The sequence below is a fragment of the Salvelinus sp. IW2-2015 genome, linkage group LG26 (genome assembly GCF_002910315.2).
Source record: "Salvelinus sp. IW2-2015 linkage group LG26, ASM291031v2, whole genome shotgun sequence".
Lineage (NCBI taxonomy): Eukaryota > Metazoa > Chordata > Actinopteri > Salmoniformes > Salmonidae > Salvelinus > Salvelinus sp. IW2-2015.
Genome location: NC_036866.1, coordinates 38277952 through 38291667, shown reverse-complemented (window position 1 = coordinate 38291667; position 13716 = coordinate 38277952). Strand labels below are relative to the sequence as shown.

The 13716-nt window shown below is 42.1% G+C and overlaps 1 protein-coding gene across 1 annotated transcript in view; it reads right to left on the bottom strand.

Annotated features, from left to right (window-relative positions):
- The window catches only part of LOC111952313 (solute carrier family 45 member 3), a 51804-nt gene extending 38224 nt beyond the window's left edge, over positions 1–13580 (bottom strand). Inside the window, exons 1-2 of the mRNA XM_023970882.2 lie at positions 12891–13580; positions 12032–12136 (exon numbers count right to left, since the gene is read on the bottom strand). The gene's annotated coding sequence lies outside the window, so the exon portion shown is untranslated. The remainder of the gene's footprint in view (positions 1–12031; positions 12137–12890) is intronic.
- Between the last annotated feature and the right edge of the window lie 136 nt (positions 13581–13716).

Below are 13716 nucleotides of genomic sequence, written 5' to 3'. Positions count from 1 at the left end.
GATCTCCCCAAATAAGAGGGCCCTGCGACACCTTTTTGGTTTGGCTGCTGTAAAGACTTCAGAGCAAATMAAACTGATATTTAGTAATGATAGAGTAACTATCTTTGATCGCCAATGACATTGGAGTGATTTGCGAATATTCCTCAATTAATTCAGCGCATTTCATCTCGACACAGAGCACACCCCAAGTATAGCGTTGTCGATTCATACAAACTTTGTAACGGCAGTCAAACGACTGAAATGACCCAAGTTCCTAAACTTGCTAGATAACCTTCAACGAATTACAGAATATCTCCTAGATTTGGCTAAATCAAGTTGATGCAGATAGCYGATCAGCTCATGAATAACGAGATGAAGAGTGGAAATAGTTTAAATATCAAGGTTTCGTAAGGAGATATAAAAATATCCATATCTACTCTCATACCATTTGTTGATCACACATTCTCTACCGAAGCCCTCATATGGGCAGCAAGTATGGGACAGCGCAGGGAAGCGGAAGAAATGTTATAGCGGTATTTTGACATGCATAGGCGATAACGCAACCTATGGATTACAGAATAAAGTTACAAATTTTTATGTGAGACAGGAGTCAAGAATATGGGTTTCAGTGGGATTGGGACTGGATAGGAAAATAGCCTAGGCTTTAGGACGGGAGAACATATAATTTCCCCTGATGCCTCTCTGAATTGTTAACAGACTTCATGTCTGTGACAGAGATACCCAWGTAGTGAATTGTTCATTGGCCTATCAAATGTCTGACCGTCTGAAGAGTCACAATGAAAGCACAAGGAGAAACAATTTATTTTATAGGCTATATTGTAGGGGTTTCCGGTAGGGTTTATTAATGTGCAGTCCGGTTGTGTTAATTATGAGTGTGCTTTAAATTTATGATGACTAAATACTCTAGGCTAAAGGCTTCCATAAGACAACCTGTTTGGATAATGTTCTATTACATGTTGTGTATTTTGTGGAACTGTATTAGTGCCGACATTGGGGAATTTATTTTTAATTTCCCAGTTCTTTTAATGTTGGGGGGAGATATGAAGAGTGTTCCCGGGATCCTGGTTACCAATGTTAATCCCTAGTGTGCATGTGTAGTTGAAACATTTTGACTGACACATGCATGTTGCTGATTCACTAGCCAGACATTTACTAACCCATCATCGGATTCAGGGCAGAACCCATAAGCCTGCTGTTGGAAACCATTTCTGACAATGGTCCAGCTGAAACGGGCATTAAAGCAGTCACACATAAGGCCTTTTCACACTGCATTGTTCTTAGCCCCGGGCTATCTTAACCCCAAGCTAGACTGGCCGTGGGCTATCTTAACCTGTGTTCACACAAGCATTTGTTAACCTTGAACTAAGCTTTAGCCCTGGGCTAAGGATTCACACTTGTATTCTAAAGCCCTGGGCTAACGGACAAACAACATGCCACCAACATTCTAGCTCTGATGCGACCAATGTTGTAAGCAATAATTATCGACACATTATTTGATCTTGCTTCTAGCCTAGCATTTGATTTCCATCAGCGATTGTTTGTATAAACCTTGCTGTCTGATCTGGGGGAAATGTTTCGCTGTTGAAATTCGAACTTTCCCCTGTACAGGGAATGCCGTAGAGTTTGTAGCTTTGGTTAATGATGGAGAGTCAACTCCAAAATAATCGATTCTTCGACTCCTTGCCCGTCAACTCCCGGTGTCGACTTCTATTTCTGGGTGTCAAGCTTAGATTTTGCTCGGAATTGACTTCTCGAATTCTAAGATTTAGTATTTTTGAAACATAGGAGACTGAGTAGTTCCGTAGGCTTCTTCCGAGAACACAAACTCTCACATCTTTCACAGCAAAGGAAGAGCGAGGTAGCTAGGGAGAGAGGGGAGGGGCACAGCCAGACATAGGTAGGCAAGTCGGCCACCAGACACAGTCAGAACCGGGCATTGGTAATCAAAAGCTATATTTCGAACTGAACACACACTCGCATCTTTCATAGTGAAGCGAAAGAGCAGGTGACCAAGAGGGGGAGAAAGATGAGGGGCAGGCAGGCAGACAGAGTCGGAACCGTGCACATAGGCTATTGCTTGGTCATCTGTATCTCGCAATGTTTTGTCTTGCAATGCCTTGTAAATTCACCAAAATTGAAAGAAAAAAATGATGAATTATAGGGGGCAGTTTGTCTAATCCCATGCGAATTGTCCTCTGGATTAACGCACATGCTTGGATAATAATTACATAACCAACGTCTCTAGTAATAGGCRTAATAGTCCCGTCTGCATAGGCTATAGCTATAACCCTCAGTGGCTATAACACGGCAAAGAATAGACTTATGGGTTTAGAGAGTGCACCGCATCATCCCATGGGATGCGCACAGCAGAAATATCATTGAAATACTCTAGATCCTACTAAGGTTGCAAAACGCCCAGGGCTAAGGAGACTGGAATAAGGTGCAGTGTGAACGCGCCTATATTGATTTAAATCATGGGCTTTATCATTTCAGATTATATGTTGTTCTCAGACATCAAAGGTCTCTCCCACTTCCCTCAAACAGTGGCCTTAAATCCTTTTCAGCTCACGACATAAAAGAGAATACGGTGGTATCTCTCATACTATCTAGAACCAAACGGGTTCTACATAGAACCAAAAAGGGTTCTTCTTTTAGGTTCTAGATAGCACCTTTTTTTCTAAGAGCGTAGCAGCAATGACATCCATACTTGGTACAATTAAAGCCCCCTCTACCACACTTCACTCAATGGCTGGTGCTTTGGGTGTATTGCAAAACATCTGGCCAAGTCCTTATCACCATGGGAAAATGTTGGAGGACAAGCCTCTGTGTTATCCAAGCTGCGGGGCCCAGTCTCAGTCTGGCACAAATGTCTGCCATTAGTGTGGTGTAGGTTTTTTATTTTGAACAGCATCAGACTGAAGACGTGCTTCTCATTACTGGAGAATTAGCCGAGGCGATGGGCCTTGTGCCCTCCACTCCCTGCTTTCGTGAGAGTTGGATCTACAGCATTCTCCTCAGACGCCAAGTTCCCACGAAAACACATTACCAAATTAGGCGGAACTGAGTAAAGTTGCTAAATTCAATCATGTCTAGGGAGGGGGTGTCAGACTGCAATGAGGCACAAGGAACAGTTGGGTAAGTTGTTGATTTCTCTTTCAACCAGGAAGTGAGCATTGTTGTGTGAGTAACTTAGTTAGCCTACTCTCAAAAGCACTGGGGGATTAAGGGAGAGACAAAGAGCCTTTCAATGGATACATATGTCTGAAAGGAAAAATCCACCCAAAACCACCAATTCTTATCATTTACAGTGATAAATAACACTAATATGTGAGAACAATATTTTTGGTGTACACATTTTTCATTTTGTCGTTATAATAAGTTTGGTAGCAACATGTGAAAATCATTGTGGAAATCTGTTGCAGCTCAAGTCAACTACAAAACCCACAATGCAATGCTCTCTCCAAGGGCTGGCTGGCTAGCTAGCAAACGTAAGTACACACAATAACACCAAAGTCAATATCAGCATGTGAAGTAGCTAGCTAGCTGTAAAATCACCTAAACAAATTGCACTATATATTTAGGAGTCTACAATCTCACCATGTTCAACCTGCAGATCGACGCCTCGCAGAGTGGAGTCTGATATGCACAACATTCATGCAACGGCACCATGCAATGCTCCCTAGACTGAAAAGGCAGACAAATAGGAGAAATGCCGCGGACCCTCTGTTAAATTACATTTCTCGAGGTAGGAATATTGCAAAAATATGATCAATGGCTCATTCGAGAGAAGGCAGCCTCCCGCGTTATGATGTCGGCACGTATTGAAATCTGACATGTTTTCGTGATCTAAAAGTGGTATTCCTATTAACTTCCAGTGTACAGAGAGCGACTTTATCACAATGCTACGTCATGCCGGCCAAATTACTGCCTGCTTGAACGGCAATAGCTCAGATACACATAAAAACATAAAACCAAATCAAATTTGATTTGTCACATACGCCGAATACAACAGGTGTAGGTAGAACTTACCGTGAAATTCTTACTTACAAGCCCCTAACCAACAATGAAATGCTTACTTACAAGCCCTTAACCAACAATGCAGTTCAAGAAATAGAGTTAAGAAAATATTTAAACTGAAGTAAAAAATGTATAAACTGAATAAACTGAAGTAAAAAATGTAATAAAAAGTAACAATATAATAACAGGGCTATATACAGGGGGGACTGGTACCGATTCAATGTGCGGGGGTACAGGTTAGTTGAGGTAATTTGTACATGTAGATTGGGGTAAAGTGACTATGCATAGATAATAAACAGCGAGTAGCAGCAGTGTAAAAACAAAGGGGGGGGAATTTTATTAATTGTTTAATTGTTCAGCAGTCTTATGGCTTGGGGGTAGAAGCTGATAAGGAGCCTTTTGGAAATAGACTTGGCGCTCCTGTGCCCCTTGCTGTGCAGCAGCAGAGAGAACAGTCAATGACTTGGGTGACTGGAGTCTCTGACAATTGTTTGGGCCTTCCTCTGACACCGGCTAGTATATCGGTCCTGTATGTCAGGAAGCTTGGCCCCAGCGATGCAAAGGGCCCTACGCACTACCCTCTGTAGCACCTTACGGTCGGATGCCGAGCAGTTGCCATACCAGGTGGTGATGCAACCGGTCAGGATGCTCTCGATGGTGCAGATGTAGAACTTTTTGAGGATCTGGGGACCCATGCCAAATCTTTTCAATCTCCTGAGGGGTGAAAGCTGTTGTCGTGCCCTCTTCACAACTGTCTTGGTGTGTTTGGACCATGATAGTTTGTTGGTGATGTGGATACCAAGGAACTTCAAACTCTCGACCCGCACCACTTCAGCCCCGTCGATGTTAATGGGGGCCTGTTCGGCCCTCCTTTTCCTGTAGTCCACAATCAGCTCCTTTGTCTTGCTGACATTGAGGGAGAGGTTGTTGTCCTGGCAGTGTCTCTGACCTCCTCCCTATAGGCTGTCTCATCATTGTCGGTGATCAGGTCTACCACTGTTGTGTCGTCAACAAATTTTATGATGGTGTTGGAGTTGTGCTTAGCCACACAGTCATGGGTGAACAGGGAGTACAGMAGTGGACTAGGCACGCACCCCTGAGGGGCCCCAGTGTTGAGGATCAGCGTGGCAGATGTGTTGTTGCCTGCCCTTACCACCTGGGGYCTGCCCGTCAGGAAGTCCAGGATCCAGTTGCAGAGGGAGGTGTTTAGTCCCAGGGTCCTTAGCTTAGGGATGAGCTTTGTGGGCACTATGGTGTTGAACGCTAAGCTGTAGTCAATGAATAGCATTCTCACACAGGTGTTCCTTTTGTCCAGGTGGGAAAGGGCAGTGTGGAATGCGATTGAGATTGCGTCATCTGTGGATCTGTTGGGGCGGTATGCGAATTAGGGTGGGTRTAGGGTTTCCGGGATGATGGTGTTGACGTGAGTCATGACCAGCCTTTCAAAGCACTTCATGGCTACCGACGTGAGTGGTACGGGCGCTAGTCATTTAGGCAGAAATGACCCCGGGAATCGATTGAACATCACTCAAGAGATGCACAAAAACAATAACATAAAGAATGGGTGAATCTTTACTTTAAGGCTCTGCTTATGTACGTTTATAACATTAGTGAAGAACGATAGCATTTACCACTGTGTAATAAACAAAATATTGTCTAGCTACCAACCACTAAAAAGTTAAGATTGATTACGTATGTGGGTGGTTATTTTTAACACCCAAGCATACACTAACCTGACATAGCATAAGTTTTTAAAAAATGCATGAAACTAGAACCCCTACATACAGGTCTTGACGAGAAGAAGAAAAAACTGTCGGGGGAGGTTCTCTTCTGCACTGTTCAACCAATCCAGTAAATGTGGAGGAATAGTTCAGATGGAATGTCGCCTTGTTAACGTCCAAAAGCAGAAGTCGCATCACAGGCTCTCTTTTTGTTGGGGACTAGGCAGAGACTAAGCATACACAAGCACAAGGACAACAAGCATGGCCTTAATAATTGGATTTGTCTGCCAGTCCAATTGAAAGCCATTAAAATGTTCCCTCAATAAAATATAGCTATTTTTAGAGATTGCCTTCAAACATAATGGTCATGGTTGTGTTATTTATTTGCCAATCTGCTACCATCTTTTCACTTTAAAATATCTACTTAAAAAGACGACGCTGGATTAACACATGTAGTTAAATTGAAACTACAAAGTAATTAAAAACACAAATAAAGATGGAAGAGGTAAGCAGTTGGTAGAGCCACTGCAGTACTGAACTGGTGCCAATGTTCCCACTCAGATTGGCATGGAGGGGGTTTATTCTTGCCATTGAGGAAGTCGAGAAGGGTTTGATGAGGAGGTAAATTGGATTGGGAGAGAAAAAGCATAGAGGATAAATCAGATTAAAATGATAGTCTCTCAAACCAATTAGGATTAGCCATCATACAAGGAGTCAAAGAGGTCATACACACATGCGCTTCACAGCCCATCCTTCAGATGCCAAAGTTAAGACAATATGTACAGTGCACTCTTTAGCTTAGCTATAACACAGATGAGCACATTCAGTAGTACAGAAATGTCCACCATGAGACAAATCTACCCTAAGGGCATAGCAAGGGAATGGTCTAAACAAGCTGTCTGTATTGCGTTTCAGCATCCCTCAGTATAGATGTCCAAAAAAGAAAAAATGCAGAGGAAACACCTTAAACATACACCCCGCTCACGAWAATGGATCGCTCCTACAGTGAGTCACGTGGCTGTGGCTTGGTATATAAAGCATGCAGACAGGCATCGAAGCATTCAGTTACTATTCGAATGGCCATTGGAATGGGCAAAACAAGTGACCTAAGCAAATTTGGGCGTGGTATGATTGTCGGTGCCAGGAACGCCAGATCCAGTGTCTCAGAAATGGCCGCCCTCCTGGGCTTTTTACGCACGACAGTGTCTAGGGTTTCCCCAGAATGGTGCGACAAACAAAAAACATCCAGTCAGCGGCAGTCTTAGGGGCAAAAACAGCTCGTTGATGAGAGCGGTCGAAGGAGAATGGCAAGAATCGTGCAAATTAACAGGCGGGCCACAAACAGACAAATAACGGTGCAGTAAAAAACAGATATACCTTATTTACATAGTTATTTGCTTTTCCTTTGCTATGAGACTCGAAATTGAGCTCAGGTGCATCCTGTTTCCATTGATCARCCTTGAGATGTTTCTACAACTTGATTGGAGTCCACCTGTGGTATGTTCAATTGGTGATTTGGAAAGGCACACACCTGTCTATATAAGGTCTATATAAGGTCCAATGCATGTCAGTGCAAAGACCAAGCCATTGTGTCGAGGCAGAGATCTGGGGAAGGGTACCAAAAAAAGTATGCAGCATTGAAGGTCCCCAAGAACACAGTGGCCTTCATCATTCTTAAATGGAAGAAGTTTGGAACCACCAAGACTTTTCCTAGAGCTGGRCGCCTGGCCAAACGGAACAATCGGGGGAGAAGGGCCTTGGCCAGGGAGGTGACCAAGATCCGATGATCTCTCTAACAGAGCTCCAGAGTTCCTCTGTGGAGATGGGAGAACCTTCCAGAAGGACAACCATCTCTGCAGCACTCCACAAATCCGGCCTTTATGGTAGAGTGGCCAGAAAGAAGCCACTCCTCAGTAAAAGGCACATGACAGCCCGCTTGGAGTTTGCAAAAAGGCACCTAAAGGACTCAAGACCATGAGAAACAAGATTCTCTGGTCTGATGAAACCAAGATTGAACTCTGTGGCCTCAATACCAAGAGTCAAATCTGGAGGAAACCTGGCACCATCTCTARGGTGAAGCATGGTGGTGGCAGCATCATGCCGTGGGGATGTTTTTCAGCAGCAGGGACTGGGAGACTAGTCAGGATCGAGGGAAAGATGAACAGAGCAAAGTACAGAGAGATCCTTGATGAAAACCTGCTCCAGAGCCCTCAGGTCCTCAGACTGGGGTGAAGGTTCACCTTCCCACTGGACAATAACCTTAAGCACACAGACAAGACAACACAGGAGTGGCTTTGGGGCAAGTCTCTGAGTGTCCTTGAGTGGCCCAGTCAGAGCCRGYACTMGAACCCGATCGAACATCTCTGGAGAGACCTGAAAATATCTGTGCAGCAATCCTCCCCATCCAACCTAACAGAGCTTGAGAGGKTCTGCAGTGAAGAATGGGAGAAACTCCCCAAATACAGGTGTGCCAAGTTTGTAGCGTTATACCCAAGAAGGCTCGAGGCAGTAATCGCTGCCAAAGGTGCTTCAACAAAGTACTGAGTAAAGGGTCTGAATATTTATGTAAATGTAATTTTTCTGTTTTGATGTTTTATACATTTGCAAATATTTATAGAAACCTTGTTTTTGCTTTGTCATTATGGGGTATTGTGTGTATATTGAACAAGGCTGTAACGTAACAAAATGTGGAAAAAGTCAAGGGGTCTGAAAACTTTCCAAATGCACTGGGAAAGATGTGGACATCTGAAGGGTGCAATTAAAATTAGAGTGATTGGATGATTTGGCGATGAGTCCAGTACAAAAGGAAGACGCTATATTGTATTTTAATGTTTTCCACCAGGTCCTCCAACTAGGTGAGGGGGTGGTAAAAAAAAAAAAAAGGGGATTAGAAATGATGCATGTTATTTGATAGACTAATCTGTCTGCTAGTTTCATAGCTGATCTATCCCCCACCCCCAAAAAAGAGCTATTCCAGTAAGCAACTAAATTATCCTTATAACTTCTTCTGTGTGCAATTTTTWAATAATCTGTTCAAGGACATACATCTGGTGTATTAGAACTAATTACTGGTACCATGATTGTCTTCCAAAATGTTTTTATTGACCACGAAGATTGCCATTTTCCATTCACTATAATGGGGGATCGTGTTTTCTGCTAACAATGCCTACAGTGCTGCGTTTGGCCTTGTACTTCCGTGGCTTCAGTGACAGGGGTCAGTCGTACTTCATGAATGTTACAAATGCAAAAACATATTCTATTTGTGTGATCTACTATCTCAAAATGTTGACTTACATATCTCAAAATGTTTAGATAGTATCGACATTAAAAAGAAATTGTGGCAGGAATGGCTTCCATAGTTTTACATGGCTCAGTGCAGCCATGTCCCTTTGCTATTGTGAATGTAAAAACGGTCTTAGCTGCTTGGACTTTGTCAATAGACCCAGTGGCTCAGATTTCTTCTAACCCAAAGCCATTGTTAATATTCAAGTGTGGTCAAAGATAAGGTCTCATATGGACAGAAAATCAACAAAGGCAACTAGATGTTATGGATCAAATTAAAGAAAATTTGCCAATAAACAGTAATATTAGCCAACAAAATGCAAAAACAACGATACAGGAGGCCCGAAGAAWATATATTTTCTGACTGGACAACAAGTAAGTCTCAAAACAAAAAAAATCTATGAAATCCAATTCCATGAACAGGCAGAGAGTGCTCTCAAAGATTTCAATGCAAGCCGCCTTCGCAGTTCTCAAAAGCTAGACAACCATTGTGTAGATTGCATACCACTGATTGTTCATGGCATCATATGATACCAGTATAGCATACAATGCTTTAAACAGGAGGAAGAGCTTAGAGGAGTGAATAGCCTCTAAGCCCACTGAAACACACGTTTTTCAGCTCAGTGAAAGGCATTGAGCTAATTTCACTCACAGTGGTCATGCTAAACTTATTTCTTAGGAACAACACTTCACTAATACATGCTTCTACAATGAGGTTAACAACAAGGAGTAGCAGGAGATATTGGCCTAGGCCTATCTATCAATGTGTGTTTAAAGGTCTTGAGTAGCTTTAAGTAGCTTGCCGGGTGGTGTGTGCTTATCCTGCTCGCTACAGCATTAGGGAGCAGTGCAGCTGGTCAGGCAGGGGCATTTGGGGTGAAGGACATTTCTTCAGGATGGAGTAGATGTGGCCTAAGGAGATCAACCCAAGGCCCTCTCAATTGGCGACTACAGGCTCTGGTGAAAAACCATGGCCCAACATACTGTACACACTGTGTTTGTCTGCCCACAGTCCCTAAATGCATATTCTGAAGATTTTTTCCTTTATTTTCAATAAAAAAAAGTTTTAATAAGTGTGTTATTACCAGGGGATAATCAGCTTATTACTTAACAGGCTAAGTGATTATTGGATGTTAATGTTGAGCCTAATACACATTATTAACAGGATCATAAAACAACCCTAGTCTATTTAAAGTAATGATCAGTCCGAGGCTGGAAGAATAGGTTGGGAAGTGAGATGTTAATTTGCTGACGTTATAACTGGACTGCACAGTAACTAGCTGAGAACAGAGCAGAACCTGATATGGATGGGAGAGGAGAGATCGACTCAGGCAATAGGACTGAAAGGAAGTCTGTATTTTGCTGAAATACATGAATAACACACTCAAGTGGCCTTTGTACGGAGGTAGCGTGAGTCATGGCCACAGAGACAATAAAAGTCCCTCTGTCATGAGTTGAAGCTGTTTAACCTTTTGATCCTCTTCGTAAGTACTGTGGGTTTGGCCATTCAGTTCCTGGTAAAACCAAAGCACCATATATAGGCTATTTAAAAACATTGGAAACTTTTAGTTGTTATTGCCATTTATACACATGTAATATGACAACCTCTGTTTACAGAATGAGTCTCATGGAAAATGTGCATTACCTAGTTCCTGTTATTTTGTTCTCCAGCCAGGGAAGTTTAAATAGAAACAGAGAAAAAAAACACAGACCATTAACTAATGGCTCTACAGTCATTCGTCTAGCATTGGGAGCAGTTCTTTTAAATCTACAACAGAGGAAAATGTGTCACTCCAATCGCTAAATTGAAACTCTAGGCAGATTGAATGTCTAGGATCCATCTTCAAAATATATAACTGTTTTTATTTAACCTTTATTTAACTAGGCAAGTCTGTTAAGAACAAATTCTTATTTACAATGATGACCTAACCCGGCCAAACCGTAACACGGACAATGCTGGGCCAATTGTGTGCCGCCCTATGGGACTCCAAATCACGGCCGGTTGTGATACAGCCTGGAATCGAACCAGGGTCTGTAGTGACGTCTCTAGCACTGAGATGCAATGTCTTAGACCACTGCGCCATTCAGGACCCCGAAACATCATGATGTTTGATCTCCAGGAATGTATGAAATTGGCCTAAATGACTTCTGAAAATATAAGGGCAACAGTATGAAAATGTCAAGTTATTGAAATGTCAGCTGTTGTGGTCTACTCTAAAAAAAAAAGTTGAGAAATTGTTTTCACACTGTATGTGAAAACAATTTACTTTCCCTGTTGAATGATTAAAAAATATATATATATTAGGCCTAACCCTATATTAAAATATATATATTTTTCTATTCCTGGTTCATGTTAACTGGAACATACTATAATAGAAGATCTACTACTCTGTTAGTACACCGTTTTCCACTTTGCCAATTAGTTAATTTTAAAAGGTTTATCTCTATGACCTCAAAATACTTGCAAACGGTTCCTCCCCCACATCCATGTGTCAAAACAGCAGGGGTCACCCCAACAGCGCCAAATGTTTAGAGCAAAGATAAAAATGCTTTCGAGGAGAAAGAAAGCCACTGGTTGCCATTGCAATCGGTATACACTCGTTGCCACCATGGCACTTGGCACAATATCAATTTATAGAGAGCAAACTATATGGCAACTAAGACAGTAAGAAACAACTTAAGGTCCTCAAAAACCACAACGTCGTAGACACATGCGCTCATTTTGAATGAAACATCACATTGCTTTAGGTTCGTTCGATAGATAGACCATAACCGCAAGAGGACTTCAAAGCAAAGCATTATATTTTTCAAAAGCAAAACCAATAAACCTGCAGTGGGCGCGTTGTATAAAGCGGAAGTTATAAACATACAATTACTAAGTTTTACATGTTAGTAGTTCAGTTATCGCGAGCTGCGGCGCTACATTTGGAAACACGGAAAGTATGTTGCATACCACAACAAACCCGGTATAAGAATGGCCAATTCTTAGATATAATTGCGAAATACTGTACCTTGTCGACGCAACTCCCGTAAATCCATGCAGCAACTTGTACACTTTTCACGATGTTCCGTCGTTGCCCAACTTGTAGGAAGGACTGCTGTGACGTTGCGGGATTCTATGGAGCGGGGAAAGAGAGGAGAGAGATCATGGGAGGATGGAGGCGACTGTTTTCCTGAGGAGTGCGGGGAGGCTCAATGGTAGACTTCATGCTGAACTCTAGCGAAGACGACATTTGTTTGCCTCCTTTATTTTACACCCACCTGTAATAATACGATTGACACAATGTATCAGCTTATCAATTATACAATGTATCAGATACTCAATGTAACACGAACAGTTGAATCACTTTATTTTGATGGTGAACTCAATAGGGCATTTGAAGAAATTGTTTTTATTTCTAAATACTGACTCAAACAGAAAGAGATGAGACACATGTCAAAACTACAAAATTACAAAGCTATGTTTACATTACATCAACACTGAACCAAAATATAAACGCAACATGCAGTGTTATTCCTCTTTTTCATGAYCTGAAATAAAAAATCCTKGAAATGTTCAGTATGCACAAAAATCGTGTTTCTCTCAAATGTTGTGCACAAATTCATCTCTGTTCGTGAGCATTTCTCCTATGCCAAGATATTCCATCCACCTGACAGGTGTGGCATATCAAGAAGCCGATTAAACAGAATGATCATTACACAGGTGCACCTTGTGCTGGGGGACAATAAAAGGCCACTTGAAAATGTGCAGTTTTGTCACACAACACAATGCCACAGATGTCTCAAGTTGAGGGAGCGTGCAATTGGCATGCTGACTGCAGGAATGCCCACCACAGCTGTTGTCAGGGAATTGAATGTTAATTTCTCTACCATAAGCTGCCTCCAACGCCGTTCTAGAGAATTTGGCAGTACGTCCAACCGCAGACCATGTGTAACTACGCCAACCCAGGACCTCCATATCCGTCTTCTTCACCTGCGGGATCAGTATACTTCAGTGTTACACAATTTCAGAAGACATGTTGAATGAAATCAGGTGTCAGGACCATCATGTTGCCTACCCAGAGGTATAAGGAGTTGGGCAACATAACACTAGCTACTACCAATATTAATAATACACTAGCCTAGTCTTTATTTAACATTAATGAAGCCAAAGTAGGCAGAGATTAATAGCCCTGTGGTCACCTCCATGCTTAATGCATTGACATCTAGCCCCCCGGAGGCCATTCCCTAGACTTCAATTATAAACTGGTGAGGTTGGGAACGTTCCTTTAAAATCAATTTTCACTGTATAATCTGTTGAGTTTCTTATGGTTTCTATGCATAACAGTCATAAGCTTGTGTCAATCCTCCACATTGGCACGGTAACATAAAACAGCACACTGTTGTTGGCTTGTTGGGAGCCAATAAGAGTCTCTTCTGCATCATGTGGACAGGATGTATTGTGCTATACAGAAGGGGTAAAACTTCAGCGTAGCTCCATGCCAGCGTAGTATTTCTATAGTAATAATATTGTATTAACCCATTTTTCGAATGGTCCTTATTCCACTTGTGTCGCAGCAATAACCCCTAAACTCAATTTTACACAATAACAAAGCTATTATTAAAGTGTTACTAAAACAGATAACAAGATACAAGTTAATACTCATATCTGAACCCTCCTTGGCAGAGAAAAAGCCCCACTTTCCCATCAATCAAC